General features: G+C 40.0%; 1 long non-coding RNA gene across 2 annotated transcripts in view; it reads right to left on the reverse strand.

The window, feature by feature from the left end:
- Positions 1 to 1028: 1028 nt before the first annotated feature.
- The window catches only part of LOC124243432 (uncharacterized), a 31695-nt gene continuing 14135 nt past the window's right edge, over positions 1029 to 18588 (reverse strand). Inside the window, exons 2-5 of one of the 2 annotated variants that reach the window (XR_006889666.1) lie at positions 9304 to 9367; positions 5571 to 5761; positions 3830 to 4093; positions 1029 to 2309 (exon numbers count right to left, since the gene is read on the reverse strand). This is a non-coding gene — a long non-coding RNA (uncharacterized LOC124243432). The remainder of the gene's footprint in view (positions 2310 to 3829; positions 4094 to 5570; positions 5762 to 9303; positions 9368 to 18588) is intronic. The other variant, XR_006889667.1, reaches the window with a different exon arrangement.

Consider the following 18588-nt stretch of genomic DNA (forward strand, 5'->3'; position numbering starts at 1 on the left):
CATTTTGAAAGTGTTGCTCTGCAAAACCTGATTTGGGACTTCTCAGGAAACAATAGGTTAACGCTTTTGCCCTCAACAGACGTTGTGAACTGGTTTTCCTAAGTCTCTTGAATCTGGTGGACCCTGTATCCACTGATTGGCTAAGGAATCAGAACCCTACATGACACTTAACTGTTAGAGTTGTAAATAATCCATTCCAGGTTATAAGAGGCTGAGTATATGACAACCACAGGGATTATAAAAAGCAAGAAAGGTGTGTTTGAAGTAGTCACACATTTCTCTAGTAAAAATGTCTTACTCTGGACCTTTTGCAGATAGAACTCACATCCTCTGATGAGCGTCTGGTCAAAGATTCTAGTAATAAAAGTCTTGGAGACCTGCAGCTGGATAATTTGAGCCTTTATTTTACTCCTAGCCAATGGGAGTTAAGATATTGTGTCTTTCTGTCCCAGTACTCAGTTTCTGGACAAGATCAAAGAGTCCATTTACAGGTGCTCAGAAGACATCTATAGCACTAACCCACAGGATGTCGCAATGAAAGGGGGGCATAATGGGTTAAATAGCGTCCCTTCCACAAAAGATACGTCCAAGTCCTAACTCCTGGGACTTGTGAACATGACCTTGTTTGGGTACAGGATCTTCGCAGATATTATTAAATTAAGGATCTTGGGATGAGATCATTCTGGATTTAAGGTGGGTTGTAAATCCAGTGACTTATATCCTCATAAGAAAGGGGAAAGGGAGATTTGAGACACACAGAGCCACAGAGAAGAAGGTAACGTGGAGATCGAGGCAGAGATGGGAGTGCTATGTCTACAAGTGGCACGGATAGCTGGCAACCACTGGAAACTAGGAGAGGCATGAAACAGATTCTCCGTCAGAGTGGCCAGAAGGAACCACCCTTGCTGACATCCTGATTTCAGACTTCTGGTCTCCTGGACGGTGAGAGAATCAATTTCTGTTGTTTTAAGCCACCAAGTTTGTAGGAACTTGTTACGGCAGTCCTAGGAAACCGGGGCACGGAGTGAGCTCATATTTCAGTAAAGTAAAGAGTACGTCATCAGGAAAATGACAATGAAGCATTCTGGGGACTAGAGGAGGAAGCTGGGACCACTTGTAGTTCCTAAAACCTTGTGGCATTCCCCTTGGGTTCCCTCTAGAAGAATGTGGCTCCTCCTCCAGAAATCATGTTTCCTGATAGTCTGGAAAACCTGCAGTTCTCTTGAGTCCATTGTGCCATTTCCATGAAGGTGTTTGCAAACATTTTGCTCTCAAGGAAGTCTGACCCCTATGATTTAATCAGCCTGATTCTGCAGTCCTGAAATTTCTGCTTGCAGTGGGTCTGAGCTAAGTCTGCGTTGAGGAGGGCAGCCTCCCAGATGCATGTCTGTCCCCGGATTCCTGACTTGTCTCATCTGGAATGAAAGGAAATCACAGCCAACACTGCACTTTGATGTACTGGTGCTTTTATTCTTCCTGTTCTCTGCCTTAAGTGCTCTCACTCCACTTACGGAGCCCGTGCCCATCCTTCGAGATTTGCCCAAATGCCTTCTGCTCTCTGAAGGCTTCCCTGGAACCACAGAATCAATTATGTTTTCTCCCATGTTCCCACAGCTTGTGCACCTCTGTCAAAAGACGTATTAAATTGTATTATAGCTTAGTTTTTACATATTTGTTTTACTTGAAACACTCCAGAGGAACTGTTATTCATGTCTGAGTCATCAGCACTTGGTCTAAAACCTAGATCAATAAATGCTTTTTTGTATAAACTAAGGAAAGCAATATCTTAGAAAACCCACAGTAACCAAACTCAAACTTTCTCAAAAACACACAACAGCTATTATTTAACTTCATCTTTTTTTGATTTTAAACCATTAGAATTTGGCAAAGGAATAAAGTAACAGAGAAATTAGGGTGTCCTGTCAGAGGAAAGAGTTCAGTGCGGAATTATGGAGGTCAGCAAATGTTTGCTGCTTTGCCGTCGCGATCAGAGGAGAACTTCTTTCCTGCAGATGGAAAGGGCATTGTCATCCCCAGGAGTGCAAGCTTCTTGAACACATGGGAGGTACGTTATTTCTATTTTGGATTAGAGTTTAAAAAGGCTGTCCAGAACCAACCACTGAAGAAGCACGCTGAGTCATAATTCCTTCCTCTGGTTGCTGCAGAAAGCTGAAGTGTTTACAGCAGCTGGTGTGCAATGTGATGGTGTATCTTTCTGTGGTCTATCCAAATGCCTCCTTTCATCATGTTTGGTTTGGAGTTATACCTGGAGTTTTATGTATTTGAAAATGTTCAGGATGAATCCTCAGCTGTAATAAAAAATATAGACTGTACTTTAAGCTTGTATGTGAATGTGCTCCGTAGAAAAGATGAAAACATCCAAGTGAACAGAAGTTGAGGGCATAAACATAAGAGGAAGGTTTGGATAGGTAAGTATGCATGTTCCCATGGGAACATACAGTTGTTGCCAACAAAAGCCATGGGAAAAGGCTACAGACTCTTTCTATGATTCAGGCTAAAATCACATTTGTAAAGGAGTCAAAATACACATGAATCATCTCCTCTTTCATCCACGATGATCATTACTATCTCCAAGTCAAAAGCTGGCCAAGAGTCACAATGAAAACCAGCCTGTTGTGACAACTGGAGATGTTTGCACTAAATTTCCCCACTAAGAAGTCCCAACAGCTTCTAACATCCACCACATAACCTCTAAGTTCCTATGCCTATTAAGACTCTCATAATCCTGCCTTATAGTCTCTATCTCACCTAGTTTGTGACCATTCTCCCATTTGGGTCAAGGTGTTCTTCTCACTACTCCCTATACCCATGTTCATTTATAACTCCAAAACTTTACTCACATTCTTTGTTTTCCAGGACATTTTCCTTCTTCGTCATCTATTCAAACCAATTTATTCTTAAATTCCAGTCCCAGTACCTGTGGGTCCTCTGATCTGTTGGGTTTGTCATGACTGCAACCCTATTGGTCTCTCTGCTCTGAATTTCTATACAGTCACTCAAGAGCTAGAATCTGAAGCTAATATTTCTTTTGAAATCAACTCATCATTTAAGGACACTCATTGGATTCACACACTGCACTAGGAGCATAATGAAGATTTCTGGTTAATCTTCTGCTATTTTCTTTGCTGTTCACCATTGTAAATAATTCTTTCCTTCCCAAAGATAACTAAGGGTTTTTTGCTCCTTTTTAATCCTATGCAAGGGGAAACACCTTTCTCCCCTCCTTGGACTGAGAAAGAATCAGTGTATACTAAACTGGTGAAAGCTATTGGAATCTTCAACTTTAACCTCTTCCAAATTGAATAAACCTCAAAGTACAAATCAGTTACTAATTAAGGAAAGCCTGTGCGGATAAGGAAATACTGGTTTTGGACACTTTGACCACTGTTTGGATACCCAGACTGTGGAATCACTAACAGGCATATTGCCTGGTATCTGCTGAGTCTCGTCCCAGGATTCAGAATGAAAGTGATGCTTTCGGGATCTGAACCTTGCAGGGAAAAATAAATGTTCAAGCCTAGTTCAGATCTCAAAGTCTGGCAATCTCAGTTTAGTCATGAACAGATAATGGGATCTTCCTAACCATAAGATTGGCTTAACATCCGAAATCTCAAAATGCCTCCATTTCTAGGGCAATATGATCTCTGCTTTAAGAAACTGTTTCTGGATGCCAGGAAATTTAGCCTGATATTTTTTAAAGTCACTCTGGTTCACCTGTGCTGAATGAGAGGAAAACTGAAACAAAAATTCTCCTCCCTTTAATTGAACAAAGTGTAGCCTGCCCTTGACTGACTTTTCTGTAGCTTACCTGCTGTGGTAGGTTATTGTCAAAAATGTTTACTCCTTCATCCTTTCACCTCCATTAAGGGGGATATCCTTTTCCCACCCCTTGATTTTGGCCTTGGCCATGTGACTTGCTTTGGCAGATGTGACACAACCAGGGGCTTGAAATGTGCGTGAGTGCATGGGTGTGCCCTCTTGCGCCTCTCTCATCGCCATGGGAGGAGCGTGTCTTGACTAGTCACTGGTCCAAAAAGGGTGAAGACACAGGGAGCAGAGCCGCCCAGATGACCTGCAGTTATGTGAGATTAAATGATTGTTATCTGGAGGTAGTGAGTTTTTGACTGGTTTGTTAGAATTTTTGTGGCAATAGCTAGCTAACTGATGTACATACCAATAGTTCTACAAATGGTGAGATTTTCCCAAGTTTGGTTCAGTTCCCAGAAAATACCATTCTTTTCTTTTTTTGTGAGGCAGATTGGCCCTGAGCTAACATCTGTTTCCAATTTTCCTCTTTTGGCTTGGGGAAGATTGTCGCTAAGCTAACATCTGTGCCAACCTTCCTCTATTTAATGTGGGATGCTGCCACACCATAGCTTGATGAGAGGTGCTAGGTCCATGCCCAGGATCCAAACCTGCGAACCCCGGGCTGCCAAACCAGAGAGCGCTAACTTAACTACTACGCCACTGGGCTGGCCCCCAGAAAATACTGTTCTTGACCCTAAAAGATGCAAACAATATTTTCCCATGGGCCTCTAGATCAAATGGCATAGTGTGCTTCACACTAACACTTCTACTCTCTTTTTTTTGCCTTTTTCGGTTTCTGATATCATGTTTCCCTCTGAGTAATGGGAGTGTTCGGAGGGAAATGTGATGTCTTTATGTGCACAGGTACTTAATTTGATTCCAGGCTCAGAGGAATCTGAGAGTGATTCCTAAACCTGTCACCGTGTGACTGCTGAAACCTTGAAGGTAAGAGGCTATATCAGCCAAGGGCTCAGCAAGAAATAGAGAGCAGGAACTATTTATAGTGATATGGGCAGGGCTAGAGGAACCAGTTAGGGATGTTGAGGTCCCCGGAGACTAGGGACAGCAGGGCGCTATTGCAACCCCCAGGCATCAACAGCAGGGGAAAACAAACCTATTAGGAGAGGCTGGTTGAAACCTAGAGTCAAGATGGACTGCCCAATGGTAGCTGTAGTTTTGGTGCTAAGGCCATTGCTAAAACCACAGAGAAACAGACAGTGAGTGGGAGGGAACAAATACCCTGGCATCTCTCTCCTCCCACATTCTGATCTCCTGCTGGTGCCTCCCACTGAGCAGAGGGTGACACAGTCCATAGAGGTCAGCTTCCCCAGGACAAAGAACACAGCAGAGAAGAACAGAGAACAGATCTGGGGAGAATCAAAGAACAACCAGAAGAGATGTTTATTAACGCTTGTCCCACTTTCCTCAGGAAAGAAAACACGGAGGGAGGAAGGGCAAGAAAGGTGTTATGTTTACAAGGACAGATTGGCAAAAAGACGGAGAATTAGAGAATCAGTGACTGGACTAGTAGATATCTTTGTATTGCACTATGCTGACCTCAAGGATTTCTCTAAAACCATCGTGAGACAAACTAGAAGGTTGTTTTATATAGATGTATATATATATATATAAACCACAGAATATATTTGATTCAAATGAAATATGAAACTAGAATAATGTTCAATCTTTATCAAGTAGCAATTATATTGTTTTAAAAAACAGTGAAATTAACATTAAATTACCTGGAAGATAATTATTTGGAGGGAGGCTATGGAATTAAGCTTCACACCTGAATCTCTGGATTTGGAAGTGAGATTTAAGAAGAAATATTTTAATGGACGGGGAATCAAACCTATCTTGGTGCCAGATTTCTAGCATCTTGAGCCACGGAATCCTGACGTTTCAATTTTGTGATCCTCTTCTGAGGACTGACCTGTAAAAATATTATGTGGAGCTATTTACCAAATTTATCAACCTATGACACAGTCATAAACCCAAACTCGCCAGAATATTTTAGTTGTTGCTGTGTTAACGTTTTTGAAGGAGGAGAGTGTGGAGGGCAAAGAATGCTTAGGACTCCTGGGTCCACACACACATATACCAGCATCAGCCTTCTCTCTTTCTTCAGCAAAATTATTCTTGCTTTCCATTTTTGTTTCCAAAAGCAGGCGGAGGTGAGTAAAACCAAAACATCAATACATTGAGGATATCTTTTATTATGCAGAAGTATCTTAATATGCTGGGAGGCAATATTATACATTATATCAATTTGCTTTGAGAAATCAAGTAGCTGATTATCCATCTAAACTCAAATACGTGAGACAAAGTCCCTTAGTTTGGGGGTTATTTCCTAAACTAGATCTTCACCTGAGAAGAATTCCCTAACAATAATATTTCGGGGATAAAAACAGGTAAACTCAAAGGGAGTGAATTCTAGGTCTTTAGGAATGCTGGATGTGGAGTGAAGCATTTAGAGTATCAGATGATTTATTAACAATATGTTCTTCCTAATATTATTTTATTAGTGTTTTCTTGATATTAAGTTAACCTAGATTGAGTTTCTCCAGAACAGACCCTGAGACTAGGATTGAGGCCAGGAGTTTATTTGGAAGCAATCTCAGGAAGCACTGGGAGGGGAGGGGACAGGGAGCCAGCGGAGGGGAGGAAGCCCACAGAAGATGCAATCATAAGTATGTTACTGCTGTGGGGAGTTGGGGCTCAAGTCTACTGTGCAACTCTGGGAGGCGGTGTGGAGCATATCTGAGAGTTGCCCCACCAAAGGATGAGAAGATGGGAGAATTTAGCCTCTAAATCCCATCTGTCATTAGTTTGAGGGCTGTTCCCAGGGATGTTAACTCCCTGGCACTTTCAGCCTGCCTGGCACCCAGCATGCTCTGATAGAGAAAGCTCTCAGGCTAAGCGATGCAGGTATTGGCAATAGAAAGCTGTCAGCATGTACAGGAATGTTGAGTGCCCAGTGGATATGAGCGGGGCACCAAAAGTACCTACTTTGGAGGTGTTAACTGACTGTAAACACACTGGAAAGCTTCCTCTTAGTGGGAGGAAACCAAAGGCCAGCAACTGAGGGTGGCAAGATATGAAAAGCATAAACTGTAATCCTCCTGATAGCAGTCCTACTTTCTTCCCACACAGGATCCTTGCATGCTTCTCCTCAACCCCCAGGCAGTCACTGAAGGCCAGGCTAAGGGAGGCCTAAGAAAAATTTCTGCCTCTCTTCTCAGAAGACGTTGGCAACAGGTCCAGGAGGGGCTTTACACAGCACACCCAGCAAGAGAATGCACTGCCTTTCTAATCAATGGGAACTTAGTGTCTGTATCCCAAGGAAACAGTATTTCTTTCTCATGCTGTAAATTGTAATCATCCTATTTCTCCACAGGCTTGAAAGCCACAGGATTATCCCTTCAAAAGGAAACACTGAAGTGGAGGTGCTTACTGTTCTTCAATAAAATTCCCACATGGTGCTTTCCTTTAGATTTTATGGTACACTCTGTCTCAACTTAAGTCCCAGACTTACAAAGCTTTCAAACCTCTTAATGTCAAACTTGAATGAGCAGCTAAGACTTGGGCTGTATTTCCTCAACTGGGACATGGAGGAGGACGCAGGAAAGGGGAGTTTCCTCTGGCCTAAGGTTCCAGGGCGCCACAAAAAGATAATGGTTGCCATTGATTCTAGAAAACTGGTTCTCAGGTAGCTTTTAGGCTGATTTCCTTCTCTCTTCACTGGAGGAAGAATTCCTTTCAATAAAGTGAGGACAAGATAAGGCGCGAGCAGTTAACTAGATAAGGGTGGTACTAAGTGTTCTGGTGGGCAAGGGAAACTCACGTGAAAAATATATGAGGCTGAAGTATGAAGGTCATGAAAACACGCTCAATATCTTTAGTCATCAGGGAAATGTAAATTTATCCTAAATTGAGATACTACTTCATACTGACAAGAGATTTTCACATACTGAGGTACATGGGGTAACCATTTGGGTTCAAAGCTTACTTGGCTTGAACTAAAATGCCTGACTTATGGCCTATCAAACATACACTGTACATCTGCTTAACCATTAAATAATGCACTCCCTTAAGGTAAGAATGCATACTTCCCCTCCTACGCACTATTGGTAATGCCCTATTGGTAACATTTGGATTAGTCCCTTTCCTGGTATTACAGTCATGTTCACTTGCTAATTTGCAACTGAGTATCTCTTTGGAATTTTGATGAAAATATATCCTGGGTGTCTTTAATGTATGTTCCTTGTTCTAAAAAGATGTAAGACTGTACTGAAACCCATGCTTCTCCAGAATGCCGTCTAAGGCCTTCCCAGGTTATAATCCTCACTCTGGCTCATAGTAAACCCACCCAAATTTTGATTGATAGGTTGGTATGGAATACTTGCATCAACAATACCCACTAGAATAGCCAAAATTTAAGACTGACAATACCAAGTATTGATGAGGACGTGGAACCATTAGAACTCATATATATTGCTGGAGGGAGTGGAAAATGATATAACCACTGTGGCAAAGAATGTGTAGTTTCTTGTGAAGTTAAACATATACTTAACTTACGATCCAGCAATGGCAGTCCTAGGTAATTATCCAAGTGAAAAGATATGTTCACAAAAGGACTTGTACAACAATGTTCAAAGCAGCTTTACTCATAATAGCCAAAAACTGAAAACGACCCAAGAGCATGGGTAAACAAGTTGCGGTATATTAGAGCTCAGCAATAAAAAGGATGAATTAGTGTACTGATACATGCAACAACATGTCTGAATCTCACAAACATAATGCTGAAAAAAGACACTGGACACAAAAAGGTATATAAACATTGTATGTTTCCACTCATATGAAGTTCTAGAATGGACAAAACTAATCTAGAGTAAAAAAAGTCAGTGGTTGCTTTTGGGGGACTGAGGGGTCACCTGAGAAAGAAGGAAGATCTTCCTCATGAGATGGAAATCTGGTAAGGGTGTAGGTACACAAGCATATTGAGTTGTCAAAATTGTTAACACGTGCATATTAATGTATGTAAATTTTACCTTAACAACTGTAAAAATAATGATAATCAAACGGAGGGGCTGGGGAATGGATGGCATAGCTGAAATAAGTGTGGTAGAATATTAATAGCTGAAGTTGAGTGATGAGTAAGTGGGGTTCATTATACTATTCTGTTTATCTGTGTTTGAAATTTTCCATAAAAAAAGTTTTAAAAAAGACAATAGGCGAAAATCACCAAAAGGCTTTCAGGGAATTAAAAATAGTTTAGTATGGCTGGAGTGGACAATGTCTTTTCCACTCTTTCATCTCACAGGAGTCTTCCCAGACAGTGACGGACCAAAGATACCAAATCTTGTAGTCACATCTCATTCCAGAGTGTGGATGGTTACGATGACTAGCTAACATAAACCAACAATTGCGGTGGGAAAAACAGATGTGCATATCTCATGTGTAAACATAACTCACCAAATAGCGTTCCTTGAGGCACCTTGCAGCAACTGGAACAAGGCTTTAAACTTGAGCCATTTACCTACCATGGAATATGGACATGTTTACTGGTACAGGCTTAGACAAGCATAATCCCTTTCTTAACTTGGTAAAGTTCCTGAAATTGCAGTAACTACACCACACCCAATCAACAACGTTATAAATTAAAAATTATATGTCTGAAAATATATAAGAAATATGCTCAATAAAGCAGCATCCCTCATCATTTTCTATTTTAAAACAGATTAATGTCAATATTGTGGGTGTTTCGTAAGAGTCTACAATTAAATTTCCTTCATCTTAATGCAATGCATTTGTGTGTGCATGTGTGTGTATTTGTGTGAAATCAGGGGTCTGTGTTGATTTGCTAGAGTGCACCGTAGATTTCTTTTTTAGGAAAAACTTAAAGTGCCGTTTAATTTTACAGATGAGAGAAGTGAAACCAGGAGAAATGAAGTGATTTGTTCAAGGTAACAAGGGGTAAGACCACCACTCAGATTTTCTGATTTCTTCAAATTGAGGCAGACTATTCTACAATGTGCATGAATATGAAACGCTTCCCATTAGCTGCATCCATATTGAGTAACTCAAGAGAAGTTTATCTTGGCAATTCACAGAACACTATAAAAATACAGAATTGTTCAAAAGGTTTCCAGTACACTAGCAGAAATATTCTTTTGGCCAATGAAGATTATAATACTGGAATAGTATTATACTGGATTATAATACTGTTTTTATTATACCAGATTATAATACTGGAACAGGGTGACATCTTCAAAAAGATTTGGGAAAATACTGCTAATTCACAATTTACATATGCTTGCTGACACAGCATTAGAGTAGATATTGAACTGCCCAAGACCCTTTCCTCTCTTTACTTTCTCTTCTTGCCCACATCTTTACTTGGGTGCCACCACACCATCTTTACACCAGTTTTTTCAAGTGGTGGGTTACAATCCATTCGTTGGTTACCAAATCAGTGGGATACAGTCAGCATCTTAAAAAAATAATATTAATTAGATTAGAAAATAGTGTACAACACACAAAGTTCAGGCAAGGATTATTTTGTGAAATTTTTGTTTCAGTCGCATACATATGTGTGTACACTGGGTGGCAATGTAAAAAAATTTCTTATTGTAGATCACAGTCCAAAGGACTTGAGAGCCAATGGCTCTCAAAGGTTCTCATGGGGACTTTAAAATACTTTAACTCTGATTACTCCTTTCTCAACTCATGTGTTTGTGTTGTCTACTATTTTAATTGTCATTTTTAGAACCACACCAATGAGACATTATTATCGTCATCATTTATCATAATAAACAATGTCCAGATTTACTTACATGTTTATTAATTTCTTTGGTAAAATTCACATAATATAAAATTCACAATTTTAACCATCTTAAAGTGTACAGTTCAGTGGCATTTAGTACATTCACAACAATGTGCGACGATCACCACCATGGGTTTCAGAATATTTTCATTATCCCGAAAGGAAACTCCAGGTCAATTAAGCAGTCTCTCCCCATTCCTTCTTCTCCCAGGCTCTGGAAACCAGTAATTTGCTACCTGTCTTTATGGATTTTCCTATTCTAGATATTCCAAATGGAATCATACAATATGTGACCTTCACGTCTGGCTTCTTTCACTTAGCATAACATTTGAGGTTCATCCATGCTGTAGTAAGTATAAGTAATTAATTCCTTTTTTGTGGGTGAACAATATTTCATTGTGTGAATATACCAGATCTATTTATCCATTCATCTACTGATGGACATTTGGGTTGTTTCTACTTTTTGGTTACTGTGAATAGTGTCGCTATGAACATTTGTATATAAGCATCTGTTTGTATATATGTTTTCAACTTTTGGGTGCATATACCCACGAGTAGAATTGCTGGTTCCTATGGTAATTCTATGTCAAACTTTTTGAAGAACCCTAAGCTTTTTTCCACAGTGGCTACATCATTTAAAATTCCCATCAACAATGTACAACATTTCCAATTTCTCCACATCCTCCCCAACACTTATTTTCCATTAAAAAAATTATAGCCATACTACTGGGCATGAAGTGGTATCTCATTGCAGTTTTGATTTGAATTTTTCTAATGATTAATGATGTTGAACATCTTTTCATGTGCTTGTTGGCCATTTGTATATCTTCTTTGGAAAAATGTCCATCCAAGTCCTTTTCTCACTTTTTAATTGTGTTATCTTTTTGTTGTTGAGTTGTACAAGCTCTTATAAATTCTGGATACTAGACAAAAGATTTATATGACTTGCAAATAATATCTCCTATTCTGTAGGCTGTCTTTTCACTTTCTTGATAATGTCCTTTGATGCACAAAATTTTTAATTTTGATGAAGTCCAATATATTTTTTCTTTTGTTGCTTGTGCTCTTGGGCTCATATCTAAGAAGTTACTGCCAAGTCCAAGATCACGAAGGTCTACCCATTTTCCTCCAAGGGTGTTATGCTTTTAGCTCTCACATTTAGGATTGATCCATTTTGAGTTAATTTTTGTATATAGTGGGAGGTAAAGTGTCCAACTTCATTCTTTTGCATGTGGGTATCCTGAACTTATTTTCACATATTTCTTCTTCTTTCCAGAGTACATTCTTTAAAAGTTCCTTCAGGGAAGGTTTCTTGGTAGTAAATTCAATCTATGTTTGTGTGAAAATTTCTTTATTGCCCTTGTCCTTGAAAAACAGTTTTGCTAAATCCACAAATCTAGGTCGACAGTTATTTTCTCTCCAGAACTTTGAAGGTATCATTCCACTGTGTTCTCACTTCCATTGTTGCTACTGTAAAACCTGGTATCTATTTGTCCTCCTTTGTAATAATCAATTATCTACCTTTTTTCTCTGCCTGCTTTTAAGACCTTTTAAGACCATCTTTGATATTCTTTGGTTTTACTAAAACAGATCTGGGTGTGGCTTTCTATTGATTTATCCATTCTATCTTGGACTCTTGTGTCCTCTATCTGTGGATTCATGTCCTTTCACCAGTTTTGCAAAATCCTCAGCCTTTATATCTTCAAATATTGCCTTTTTTCTATTTTCTCCTTCTGGAATTCCAATTAGATGTGTTATACCTACTCCTTACCTCCTCCATGTAGCTTAACCTCTCTATCATATTCACTGCCTTGTCTCTATGTATGACAGTCTATTTCCTTCAGATTTAATTCTCTCTTCACCTGCAAATATTCTGCTGTTTAATTCATCCACCAAGTTATTAATTTCAGTAACTGTATTTTACTTATAAATATTCTAATTGGTTTTTCAAATATGCCTCATATTTTTTATTAGACTTATATTTTGATCCCTTTTCAGTTTTTATTTCATCTTTAATTTCTTTTCTTTGTTCTTTTTTTTGAAGAAGATTAGCCCTGAACTAACATCTGCTGCCAATCCTCCTCTTTTTGCTGAGGAAGACTGATCCTGAGCTCACATCCGTGCCCATCTTCCTCTACTTTATATGTGGGATGCCTACCACAGCATGGCTTGCCAAGTGGTGCCATGTCCACACCCGGGATCCGAACCAGCGAACCCCGGGCTGCCAAAGTGGAACGTGTGCACTTAACCGCTGTGCCACTGGGCCGGCCCTTCATCTTTAATTTCTTAAAAGACTTGATCCATAATTACTTTATACTCTATGATAATTTCAAATCTAAATTCTCAAGAATCTAAATGTGCTCTTATTGTTTTCTCCTGACTTTCATCCATGGTATGTTTGTTAATTTCTTATGTTATATTTGATTGTGTTTAACCTTTGCAAATCAGAAAGCCTCAACCAGGGACTTATATTTGTTTCTTCATGGATCCAGTGGAGACTACTGATCTGGGGCCACTCTAGTCCTCTTCAAAGATCCTGGCTTAATGGAAGAGTCCCACTCTCTAAGCTGCAGAAAACCCAAGGCTTAATCTTCCAATCTCGGTGCTGGGATTGACCTTTTCCCCCAAAGGCAATCCTTGTCTTTTAATTTGTTTAAACGTTCATTATTCCAGTTTTAATGTTTTCACTATCCATATCTGGCACATGGAGATATCCTTCATTTCTTGTATGTCAGCAATGTATTAAAATTATATTTGAAATTTATCCAGTTTCTAGTCACATTGTAGTGGCAGAGTCATTCTCTCTAGTCCATCATAATCTTAGCAGTGAAAAGCATAAGAAATATTTTTATCTATATCAGTTGGAGGTTATAACTATGGAAGAAAAAAGAGGAAGTAAGAAGTAAATAATAAGCCACGTAGATGTGTTGAATAAGAGGATTTGGTTTCAAGGACCATGATTATACCATGCTTCTTTTCCTGAGGGCTAGAGAGAGGGATAGCGGAATAGATGGAGAATAGTTAGTTATAAATGGGGCTAAAATGGCTTCAACCAAATTCACCTTAAATAGTGAAAAAGAAACAATGTTGTCATACCTAACTACTTAAAATAAGTCATGTTTTCACGAAATGATATGCTTCTTGAGAATAATATATTTCTTTCACCGTGCCCAGGGCCCCAACATAGAATAAGCACTTACGTATTCTTTGGGATCTAAAACTGCTATGCTAAAAAGATCTTTAAAGGTCACGTAGTTTAACATTTTAAATTTAAAGACAAATAACTTGGATTACAGTTTTAAGCAACTTATCCTGAGGTCACATAGCTAGTGTAACGATCATGGGAGTAGACCCAAAGTCTCCTACTCCAGGCCATGCTTGTCTATTAACCACACTATACCATTGAATTGAGTCAAAATGAATTGTTCAAGTATGTGGCATTGCATACCAAAAAGAAGGGGAAAAAAGCTCTCTTTGAATTAATTGTTTTTCTTCTTTCCCTTTTACAGAACTGATGACTTCATACATAAGCTTGTTTGCTGAAGGCACATATTTTCTATGAATATAAACCCTCTATTGTGCGTTTTTTAAAAAACAATTTTCACTATAAGGACAAAATCTTTCTCTTTTTTTTGGTAATAGTTCAACTACTCCAGGAGTAAACAAGAAACACAGCTCTAGCTAAAGAGCAGGAAAGAGCTGATTTGTGCACCAGAATCAAGGTGGCTCAGACAGAGATATAAACAGCAAATATGTGATGCTGAGGTTAAGAGGGAAAGAAAGAGCCGTCCCTGTGTGAAGTGGGTTAGGTTGGGATCTGAAATTCTAAGATGGATATGCTTGGCTGATTTGGGGAGGTTTTAAAGTGGTGAAGGCTCAATGCATGCTGTCTTTGTCCACTTTTCTACCTCCCTTCAGGGTGGGGCTAAGCAGAACCAGACTGGAGTTTCTTTAGAGATCTGTTTAGTGGCAGGGTGCCGCATGGTCGAGGGCTTGCTTGTAGCACTGTAGATTTGGTCACCAGATGCGGCAGTTGTTTTCTACCACGCTGGAATCCAGGATGACATGTACAGGACATTCTGCATTTCTTCCCCAATAACGGAGGTGAGCTATGGAGGCAGGGTGGGGAGGCCGAGTGTATAGGATGGATGCAGCTAGGCTGAGTAGAGCAGACAGCAATGAAGGACAGGTGTTTGTATACATATAGGTGAGGAGAGCTAGAGACAACTCTGGATACCCAAGAATGGACCCATCTGTCCCATAGCTCACAGCTGGGATTAGTAACAGATTGGCTAGGAAGAGACTACATCTGTTTCACTACTTAGACAGCCTTCTCTGGTGTGTGGGACTTGCCCATTAAGCTCTTATGGCTCTCCTTGGCCCACTTATAGAGGCAGCAGGGAATGATAAAAGGTAGAGTAGATATACACAGAGAGAGAGAGCAGTTAGAGTGGATATGGGGAGACTAGTCAGGAGGTTATTGCAGTGAAAGAGAAATGATGGCAACTTGAATAATAAAAGGGTTATAGTACAGTCAAAAAAGATATTTGAAAGCTGTAAGAGAACACTACATAAAATTTTGGTACTATGAAATTAAAAATCTAGACGAAATGGATGATTATACAGGAAACACAAATTACCAAAGCTGACTCAGGAAGAGAGAGAAAACCTAAACAGACCAGGTAGCACCAGGGGTGAGAGGTGGGGCGGAGGAGGTAAAAATCATGTAAAAATGCCTGCCTTTTAAAAAGTCCCCAAGTTAGACCAAGAACTCTGTCAAACATTCAGAGTGCAGGTAATACCCATGATATTCACATTATTCTAAAGCATCAGAAAAGAGGGAATTTTAAAATAACCTGGGACCAAAATCTTGCCAAGAATCGTTCAGAACTGTAGACCAGCCTCTCAAGAAAATATAAATGAAAAATCATAAATAAAATATATAACAACTGATTCCAACAGCATATTTATAAAATACACTGTGCCCAAACAGGTTTTATTTCAGAAATTAAAGGATGGTTAAATACTAGAATATCTATAAAGTGATCAATGAATGAAATTTTTTTTTAAAGACTGGACCCTGAGTTAACATCTGTTGCCAATCTTCTTTTTCTTCTTGTTTTTCTCCCCAAAGCCCCCCAGTACATAGTTGTATATTCTAGTTGGAGGTCCTTCTGGTTGTGCTATGTGGGGTGTCACCTCAAAAGGCCTAATGAGCAGTGCCACGTCCGTGCCCAGGATCCGAACCAGCAAAACCTGGGGACGCTGAAGCGGAACACACAAACTTAACCTCTCAGCCACAGGGCTGGCCCTTGGATTTTATTAATAGAATAAAAGATCAAAAAAGCAAAAGATCAGGAGCCAGTAATTAGAGTAGAAGTCAGAGGCTGAACAAGCAGCCTGTTTTGGGTCCAGTCAAAATGTGGTGAAGATGATTATCCCAAAGGACAGTGGGAAAATTAAAGTACAGGAGCTGAGTCTGTAAATGAGACATATTTGATGAACTTTCCTGTTGTTTTTTTCCCTTTGGGATGCTTCCACTATAGAAGGAAGATCCTTTCTAGCACAAATAATTCAAGTGATTTAGTATTCCCCCTGAGGCTTCTATTGGTGTACTACCACCAAATCTGGAATTAAAAAAAAAATTTAATAGAGGAGTGAGGTCAGCATCATTGCAATGTGAGCTGTTCCCTTAGTCTCTCCCCTCTAAGATACAACCAAAAGGATAGTCATTAGCCAACAGAGGATAGCCACACAACACAACTGGATGTCTGAGAGATCCACACAGCCATATAATTGAAATTGGGGGTACTGGATCCCCAGGAAGCAGTGGAAGGAGGTGAGCGGATCTCCTCCCCCTCCCCAGTGGCACTGCTCTAGGGCATGGGATCTCAAACAGTGGCTGGTGTGCAACTCTAAGAGGAGATGGGGGAAAAGGTAGGCCTCTGTGGGAACACTTTTGCTTTCAGAATTACATCCCAGCCCATGGGAGCACTTCACGCCGAGGCAGCTCAGCTACTACTTGGACACCCCCACCAAGACCAGAACTCAAGGCTGGTTGCCAGTGAGTGCAGAGCTGGCTCATGCATGTGAAAGAAAGCACCCCTCCCCTCCTCTCCTGCCTGGTGCACCAACTTGGCTGGTCAGCCAGGACAGCAGATCTCCACCAGAGGACCTGCAGCTGCGTGAGGGACCCATCAAGCAGTGGTAGCAGATGAGCCTTATTGGCATGACTTCCACCAGATGGGTACAACTTCCACCAGATGGGTGCAACTTCCAGTGGATATGGTGGGTTCAGAAAACACAGCTCCTGCCCCACCCCCTACACCCTGCCACAGTGGTTGCAGGTGGAATCTGCAACAAGATACTACCACTATGTGTCGGCAAAGGTCCACTTCATCAAACACCATGAAGAAATACATTAACACTCCACATCAGAAGGAAAATGGCAAGTCTCCAGAAACCAATCCTGAAGTCAAAGAAATTTACAATCTAAATGACAAAGAATTCAAAATAGTTATCATAAAGAAATTCAATGAGTTACAAGAAAACTCACAAACACAAGGCAATGAACTCTGGAATAAAATTAATGAGCAGAAGGAATTCTTCACAAAAGAGACTGAAACTCTAGGAAAAAAACAAACAGAAATGCTGGAGAGGAAAAGCAGAATGAATAGACAAAAAACTATCCAGAAAACTTAAAAACAGAGCTGACATTACGGAGAACAGAATTAATAATTCAGAGGACAGAAATATAGAAATGCTTCAAGTGGAAGAGGAGAGATAGACAAAGAAAAAACAAAGAAATTTTCTGAGAAATATCCAGCTCAATTAGAAAATGCAACATAAGGATTATAGATATTCAAGATGGAGAAGAAAGGGAGACAGGAGCTGGGAGCTTGCTCAAAGAAATAATAGCTGGGAACTTCCTAAACCTGGAGAAGGAACTGGAATTACAAGAAAATGAAGCCAATAGAACTCCTAATTACATCAATGCAAAAAGACCTCCCCCAAGGCATATATTAGTAAAACAGGCAAAAGTCAATGACAAAGAAAAAATATTAAGGGCAGCAAGGCAGAAGAGAATAATCTACAAAGAAACCCCTATCAGGCTTTCAGTGGACTTCTTGGCAGAAACCTTATAGGCTAGGAGAGAGTGGAATGATATATTAAAAATACTGAAAGACAATAACTTTCAGGCAAGAATACTCTATCCAGTGAAACTATCCTTCAGATATGACGGAGAAATAAAAACTTTCTCAGATAAACAAAAGGTGAGGGAGTTCATCACCACAAGACTCCTTCTGCAAGAAATGATCAAGAATGTTCTCATACCTGAAACAGAGGAAAACGTTTACAAAGCCTCGAGCAAGGAGATAAATAGACAGCAAAAGATCAGAAAACTGCAGCTGTCTTTCAGAACAGGTTAGCAAACACTTAATTATAACATTAAAGGGAAGGAAAGCATCAAAAATAACTATAAATGCTTCATTTTTTTTTAAAGATTGGCACCTGGGCTAACAACTGTTGCCAATCTTCCTCTTTTTTTTAAGGATTGGCACCTGAGCTAACAACTGTTGCCAATCTTTTTTTTTTTTTCCTGCTTTATCTCCCCAAACCACCCCCCCCCCCACCCCCCTAGTACACAGTTGTATATCTTAGTTGCCAGTCCTTCTAGTTGTGGGATGTGGGACGCCGCCTCAACGTGGCCTGATGAGTGGTGCCATGTCCGAACCCTGGGCCACCACAGTGGAGTGTGCGAACTTATCCACTTGGCCACAAAGCCAGCCCCTAAATGCCTCATCTTAATCACAGACTCACATCACAAAATGGAATAATTTGTGACAATACCTCAGAAAGGGAAGAAGAAAAGGATAGAAACTGCTTAGCCTATGGAGATAAGAGGCTACCAGAAAATGGACTATCTCATCTCT

Source organism: Equus quagga, chromosome 8 (assembly GCF_021613505.1).
Source record: "Equus quagga isolate Etosha38 chromosome 8, UCLA_HA_Equagga_1.0, whole genome shotgun sequence".
Lineage (NCBI taxonomy): Eukaryota > Metazoa > Chordata > Mammalia > Perissodactyla > Equidae > Equus > Equus quagga.